Raw genomic sequence first — 8,727 nt, 5'->3', positions numbered from 1 at the left:
CTCCGGAGAAGGACTTTGTGGGATGGCACCGGCCGTACGGTACGTGAAGCAAGCCGAAAGCTTCCACGGAGAGCACGTTGAGGCCGGCCCCGCCGTCGATGAGGGTCTTGGTCACTGCCACGTTGCAGATGGTGGGTGTGCAGAGCATCGGGAGTGCGCCCGACCCAGCGGTGGTGTTGGAAATATGCCCTAGAGGCAATAATAAAATGGTTATTATTGTATTTCCTTGTTCATGATAATTTTCTATTGTTCATGCTATAATTGTATTAACTGGAAACCGTAATACATGTGTGAATACATAGACCACAACATGTCCCTAGTAAGCCTCTAGTTGACTAGCTCGTTGATCAATAGATGGTTATGGTTTCCTGACCATAGACATTGGATGTCATTGATAACGGGATCACATCATTAGGAGAATGATGTGATGGACAAGACCCAATCCTAAGCATAGCACAAGATCGTGTAGTTCGTTTGCTAAGAGCTTTTCTAATGTCAAGTATCGTTTCCTTAGACCATGAGATTGTGCAACTCCCGGATACTGTAGGAATTCTTTGGGTGTACCAAACGTCACAACATAACTGGGTGGCTATAAAGGTGCACTACAGGTATCTCCGAAAGTGTCTGTTGGGTTGGCACGAATCGAGACTGGGATTTGTCACCCCGTATGACGGAGAGGTATCTCTGGGCCCACTCGGTAATGCATCATCATAATGAGCTCAATGTGACTAATGAGTTAGCCACGGGATCATGCGTTACGGAACGAGTAAAGAGACTTGCCGGTAACGAGATTGAACAAGGTATTGGGATACCGACGATCGAATCTCGGGCAAGTAACATACCGATAGACAAAGGGAATTGTATACGGGATTGATTGAATCCCCGACATCGTGGTTCATCCGATGAGATCATCGTGGAACATGTGGGAGTCGATATGGGTATCCAGATCCCGCTATTGGTTATTGGCCGGAGAGGTGTCTCGGTCATGTCCGCATGGTTCCCGAACCCGTAGGGTCTACACACTTAAGGTTCGGTGACGCTAGAGTTGTTATGGGAAATAGTATGTGGTTACCGAAGGTTGTTCGGAGTCCCGGATGAGATCCCGGACATGACGAGGAGCTCCGGAATGGTCCGGAGGTGAAGATCGGTATATTGGACGAAGGGTATTGGAGTCCGGAATTGTTCCGGGGGTACCAGGCTATGGCCAGCATGTCCGAAAGGGGTTTCGGAGGCCCCGGCAAGCGTTGGGGGGCCTTATGGGCCAAGGGGAAGGGGCAAACCAGCCCACTAAGGGGCTGTGCGCCCCCAACCCCTCTCACGTAACCAGGAGAGGTGGGGGCGCCACCCCTAGGGCAGCCGCCCCTCCCGGCTTGGGGGGCAAGTTTCCTAGGGGGTGGGGGCGCCCAAACCCATCTAGGGTTTCCCCTGGCCGCCGCCTCCTCCTCTAGATCCATCTAGAGGGGCCGGCCCCCTCTCCCCTTCCCCCTATATATAGTGAGGGGGTGGGAGGGCAGCCATACCCTTCCCTTGGCGCAGCCCCTTCCTCCTCATACATCTCATCCTCCTCCGTAGTGCTTGGCGAAGCCCTGCCGGAGAACCACGAGCTCCATCGCCACCACGCCATCGTGCTGCTGGAGTTCTCCCTCAACTTCTCCTCCCCCCTTGCTGGATCAAGAAGGAGGAGACGTCCCCGGGCTGTACGTGTGTTGAACGTGGAGGTGCTGTCTGTTTGGCGCTAGATCGGATCTTCCGCGATTTGAATCGCCGCGAGTATGACTCCATCAACCGCGTTCTTGTAATGCTTCCGCTTAGCGATCTTCAAGGGTATGAAGATGCACTCCCTCTCTCTCGTTGCTAGCATCTCCTAGATTGATCTTGGTGACACGTAGGAAAATTTTGAATTATTGCTACATTACCCAACAGTGGTATCAGAGCTAGGTCTATGCGTAGATTCTATGCACGAGTAGAACACAAAGTAGTTGTGGGCGATGATTTGTTCAATTTGCTCGCCGTTACTAGTGTTGTCTTGATTTGGCGGCATTGTGGGATGAAGCGGCCCGGACCGACCTTACACGTACTCTTACGTGAGACAGGTTCCACCGACTGACATGCACTTGATGCATAAGGTGGCTAGCGGGTGTCTGTCTCTCCCACTTTAGTCGGATCGGATTCGATGAAGAGGGTCCTTATGAAGGGTAAATAGCAATTGGCATATCACCGTTGTGGCTTTTGCGTAGGTAAGAAACGTTCTTGCTAGAAACCCATAGCAGCCACGTAAAACATGCAACAACAATTAGAGGACGTTTAACTTGTTTTTGCAGGGTATGCTATGTGATGTGATATGGCCAAAAGGATGTGATGAATTATATATATGTGATGTATGAGATTGATCATGTTCTTGTAATAGGAATCACGACTTGCATGTCGATGAGTATGGAAACCGGCAGGAGCCATAGGAGTTGTCTTAATTTATTGTATGACCTGCGTGTCAATGAAAAACGCCATGTAATTACTTTACTTTATTGCTAACCGTTAGCCATAGTAGTAGAAGTAATAGTTGGCGAGACAACTTCATGAAGACACGGTGATGGAGATCATGGTGTCATGCCGGTGAAGAAGGTTATCATGCCGCGCCTCGAAGATGGAGATCAAAAGGCGCAAGATGATATTGGCCATATCATGTCACTTTATGATTTGCATGTGATGTTTGTCATGTTTACATCTTATTTGCTTAGAACGGCAGTAGCTTAAATAAGATGATCCCTCACTAAAATTTCAAGAGATGTGTTCCCCCTAACTGTGCACCGTTGCGAAGGTTCGTTGTTTCGAAGCACCACGTGATGATCCGGTGTGATAGATTCTAACGTTCGCATACAACGGGTGTAAGCCAGATTTACACATGCGAAACACTTAGGTTGACTTGACGAGCCTAGCATGTACAGACATGGCCTCGGAACACAAGAGACCGAAAGGTCGAACATGAGTCGTATAGTAGATACGATCAACATGAAGATGTTCACCAATGATAACTAGTCCGTCTCACGTGATGATCGGACACGGCCTAGTTGACTCGGATCATGTATCACTTAGATGACTAGAGGGATGTCTATCTAAGTGGGAGTTCATTAAATAATCAGATGAACTTAATTATCATGAACATAGTCAAAAGGTCTTTGCAAATTATGTCATAGCTTACACTTTGGTTCTACTGTTTAAGATATGTTCCTAGAGAAAATTTAGTTGAAAGTTGATAGTAGCAATTATGCGGACTGGGTCCGTAAACTGAGGATTGTCCTCAATGCTGCGCAGAAGGCTTATGTCCTTCATGCACTGCTCGGTGTGCTGAAGCTCGAGCGTCGTCTGTGGATGTTGCGAACATCTGACATACACGTTTTGATGACTACGTGATAGTTTAGTGCGTAATGCTAACGGTTTAGAATTGAGGCGCCAAAGACGTTTTTGAAACATCGCAGAACATATGAGATGTTCCAAAGACTGAAATTCGGATTTCAGACTAGTGCCCACGTCAAGAGGTATGAGACCTCTGACAAGTTTCTTAAGCCTGCAAACTAAGGGAGAAAAGCTCAATCATTGAGCATGTGCTCAGATTGTCTGAGTACTACAATCGCTTGAATTGAGTGGGAGTTGTCTTCCAGATGAGATAGTGATGGTTCTCCAAAGTCACTCCCACCAAGCTACTAGAGCTTCATGATGAACTATAACATATCAGGGATAGATATGATGATCCTTGAGCTGTTCGCAATGTTCGACACCGCGAAAGTAGAAATCAAGTAGGAGCATCAATTGTTGATGGTTAGTAAAACCACTAGTTTCAAGAAGGGTAAGGGAAAGAAGGGATACTTCATGAAATGGCAAATCAGTTGCTGCTCTAGTGAAGAAACCCAAGGTTGAACCCAAACCCGAGACTAAGTGCTTCTGTAATGAGGGGAATGGTCACTGAAGCAGAACTACCCTAGATACTTGGTAGATGAGAAGGCAGGCAAGGTCGACAGAAGTATATTGGATATACATTATATTAATGTGTACTTTACTAGTACTCCTAGTAGCACCAGGGTATTAGATACCGGTTCGGTTGCTAAGTGTTGGTAACTCGAAATAAAAGGCTACGGAATAAACGGAGACTAGCTAAAGGTGAGATGACGATATGTGTTGGAAGTGTTTCCAAGGTTGATGTGATCAAGCATCGCATGCTCCCTCTACCATCGAGATTGGTGTTAAACCTAAATAATTGTTATTTGGTGTTTGCGTTGAGCATAGACATGATTGGATTATGTTTATCGCAATACGGTTATTCATTTAAGGAGAATAATGGTTACTCTGTTTATTTGAATAATACCTTCAATGGTCTTGCACCTAAAATGAATGGTTTATTTAATCTCGATCGTAGTGATACACATGTTCATGCCAAAAGATATAAAATAGTAATGATAGTACCACATACTTGTGGCACTGCCATTTGAGTCATATTGGTATAAAACGCATGAAGAAGCTCCATGTTGATGGATCTCTGGACTCACTCGTTTTGAAAAGATTGAGACATGCGAACCATGTCTATTGGTAGATATGCATGAAGAAACTCCATACAGATGGATCGTTTGGACTCACTTGATTTTGAATCACTTGAGACATGCAAATCATACCACATGGGCAAGATTTCTGAAAGGCCTCGTTTTCAGTAAGATGGAACAAGAAAGCAACTTGTTGGAAGTAATACATTTTGATGTCTGCAGTCCAATGAGTGCTGAGGCACGCAGTGGATATCGTTATGTTCTTACTTCACAGATGATTTGAGTAGATGCTGAGTATATTTACTTGATGAAACACAAGTCTGAATTATTGAAAGGTTCAAGTAATTTCAGAGTGAAGTTGAAGATCGTCGTGACAAGAGGATAAAATGTCTGTGATATGATCATAGAGATGAATATCTGAGTTACGAGTTTGGCACACAATTAAGACATTGTGGAAATTGTTTCACAACTAATACCGCCTGGAACACCATAGTGTGATGGTGTGTCCGAACATCATAACTGCACCCTATTGGATATGGTGCATACCATGATGTCTCTTATCGAATTACCACTATCGTTTATGGGCTAGGCATTACAGACAACCGCATTCACTTTAAATAGGGCACCACGCAATTCCGTTGAGACGACACCGTATGAACTATGGTTTAGAGAAACCTAAGCTGTCGTTTCTTAAAAGTTTGGGGCTGCGACGCTTGTGTGAAAAAGTTTCAGGCTGATAAGCTCGAACCCAAAACGGATAAATGCATCTTCATAGGACACCCAAAACAGTTGGGTATACCTCCTGTCTCTGATCCGGAAGCAAAAGGGTTTGTTTCTAGAATCGGGTCCTTTCTCGAGGAAAAGTTTCTCTGGAAAGAATTGAGTGGGAGGATGGTGGAGACTTGATGAGGTTCTTGAACCATGACTTCAACTAGTGTGTAGCAGGGCACAGGAAGTTGTGCCTATGGCACCTACACCAATTGAACTGGAAGCTTATGATAGTGATCATGAAACTTCGGATCAAGTCACTACCAAACCTCGTAGGTCGACAAGGATGCGTACTACTTCAGAGTGGTATGTAATCATGTCTTGGAAGTCATGTTGCTAGATAAAAATGAACCTACGAGCTATGGAGAAGCGATGGTGGGCCCGGATTCCGACGAATGGCTCGAGGCCACAAAATCCGAGAGAGGATCCATGTATAAAGACAAAGTATAGACTTTGGAAGAACTACTTGATGGTCGTAAGGCTCTTGGGTGCAGATGGATTTTAAAAGGAAGACGGACAATGATGGTAAGTGTCACCATTAAGAAAGCTCGACTTGTCGTTAAGATGTTTTCCGACAAGTTCAAGGAGTTGACTACGATGAGACTTTCTCACTCGTAGCGATGCTAAGAGTCTGTTGGAATTATATTAGCAGTTACTGCATTATTTATGAAATCTTGCAGATGGGATGTCAAAACATTGTTTCCTCGACGATTTTCTTGAGGAGAGGTTGTATGTGATACAACCAGAAGGTTTTGTCAATCCTGAAAGATGCTAACAAGTATGCAAAGCTCCAGCAATCCTTCTAAGGACTGGAGTAAGCATCTCGGAGTTGGAATGTACGCTTTGATGAGATGATCAAAGATTTTGGGTTTTTACAAAGTTTATGAGAAACTTTTATTTCCAAAGAAGTGAGTGGGAGCACTATAGAATTTTTGATGAGTATATGTTGTTAACATATTGTTGATCAGAAATGATGTAGAATTTCTGGAAAGCATACAGGGTTATTTGAAAAGTGTTTTTCAATGGAAAACCTGGATTAAGCTACTTGAACATTGAGCATCAAGATCTATAAGGATAGATAAAAAACGCTTAATAGTACTTTCAAATGAATACATAGCGTGACAAGATTTTGAAGGAGTTCAAAATAGATCAGCAAAGAAGGAGTTCTTAGCTGTGTTACAAGGTGTGAGTATTAAGTAAGACTCAAGACATGACCACGACAGAAGAGAGAGAAAGGACGAAGGTCGTCCCCTATGCTTTAGACGTAGGCTTTACAGTATGCTATGCCGTGTATCGCACCTGAAGTGTGCCTTGCCATGAGTTAGTAAAGGGGTACAATAGTGATCCAGGAATGGATCACATGACAACGGTCGAACTTATCCTTAGTAACTAGTGGACTAAGGAATTTTCTCGATTATGGAGGTGGTAAAAGAGTTAGTCGTAAGGGGTTACGTCGATGCAAACTTTGACACTAATCCAGATGACTCTGAGTAGTAAACTGGATCCGTATAGTAGAGTAGTTATTTGGAATAGCTCCAAGTAGCGCGTGGTAGCTGCATCTACAAGATGACATAGAGATTTGTAAAGCACACACGGATCTGAAAGGTTCAGACCCGTTGACTAATAACTGTTGGAAATATGCCCTAGAGGCAATAATAAATTGGTTATTATTATATTTCCTTGTTCATGATAATCGTTTATTATCCATGCTAGAATTGCATTGATAGGAAACTCAGATACATGTGTGGATACATAGACAACACCATGTCCCTAGTAAGCCTCTAGTTGACTAGCTCGTTGATCAATAGATGGTTACGGTTTCCTGACCATGGACATTGGATGTCGTTGATAATGGGATCACATCATTAGGAGAATGATGTGATGGACAAGACCCAATCCTAAGCATAGCATAAAAGATCGTGTAGTTCGTTTGCTAGAGCTTTTCCAATGTCAAGTATCATTTCCTTAGACCATGAGATCGTGCAACTCCCGGATACCGTAGGAGTGCTTTGGGTGTACCAAACGCCACAACGTAACTGGGTGACTATAAAGGTACACTACGGGTATCTCCGAAAGTGTCTGTTGGGTTGGCACGGATCGAGACTGGGATTTGTCACTCCGTATGACGGAGAGGTATCTCTGGGCCCACTCGGTAATGCATCATCATAATGAGCTCAATGTGACTAAGGAGTTAGCCACGGGATCATGCATTACGGTACGAGTAAAGTGACTTGCCGGTAACGAGATTGAACAAGGTATTGGGATACCGACGATCGAATCTCGGGCAAGTAACGTACCGATTGACAAAGGGAATTGTATACGGGATTGATTGAATCCTCGACATCGTGGTTCATCCAATGAGATCATCGTGGAACATGTGGGAGCCAACATGGGTATCCAGATCCCGCTGTTGGTTATTGACCCGAGAGGTGTCTCGGTCATGTCTGCGTGTCTCCCGAACCCGTAGGGTCTACACACTTAAGGTTCGGTGACGCTAGGGTTGTAGAGATATTAGTATGCGGAAACCCGAAAGTTGTTCGGAGTCCCGGATGAGATCCCGGACATCACGAGGAGTTCCGGAATGGTCCGGAGGTGAAGAATTATATATAGGAAGTCAAGTTTCGGCCACCGGGAAAGTTTCGGGGGTCACCGGTAGTGTACCGGGACCACCGGAAGGGTCCCGGGGGTCCACCGGGTGGAGCCACCCATCCCGGAGGGCCCCATGGGCTGAAGTGGGAAGGGAACCAGCCCTTAGTGGGCTGGGGCGCCCCCCATGGGCCTCCCCCTGCGCCTAGGGTTGGAAACCCTAGGGTGGGGGGGCGCCCCACCTGACTTGGGGGGCAAGTTCCCCCCCTGGCCGCCCCCCCCCCTTGTAGATGGGATCCAGGGCTGGCACCCCCCCTTGGGGGCCTATATGTAGTGGGGGGGGAGGGAGGGCAGGAGGATGACAGCCCCTGGCGCCTCCCTCTCCCCCTGCAACACCTCTCCCTCTCGCAGAAGCTTGGCGAAGCCCTGCCGAGATCCCGCTACTTCCACCACCACGCCGTCGTGCTGCTGGATCTCCATCAACCTCTCCTTCCCCCTTGCTGGATCAAGAAGGAGGAGATGTTGCTGCTCTGTATGTGTGTTGAACGCGGAGGTGCCGTCCGTTCGGCACTCGGTCATCGGTGATTTGGATCACGGCGAGTACGACTCCATCAACCCCGTTCATTGGAACGCTTCCGCTCGCGATCTACAAGGGTATGTAGATGCACTCTTTTCCCCTCGTTGCTAGTATACTCCATAGATGGATCTTGGTGATGCGTAGAAATTTTTTTAAATTCTGCTACGATCCCCAACAGTGGCATCATGAGCCAGGCCTATGCGTAGTTACTATGCACGAGTAGAACACAAAGCAGTTGTGGGCGTTGGTGTTGCCAATTCTTCTTGC

Source organism: Aegilops tauschii, chromosome 3, assembly GCF_002575655.3.
Source record: "Aegilops tauschii subsp. strangulata cultivar AL8/78 chromosome 3, Aet v6.0, whole genome shotgun sequence".
NCBI classification, from domain to species: Eukaryota; Viridiplantae; Streptophyta; class Magnoliopsida; order Poales; family Poaceae; genus Aegilops; species Aegilops tauschii.
This window is presented reverse-complemented; position numbering follows the sequence as displayed.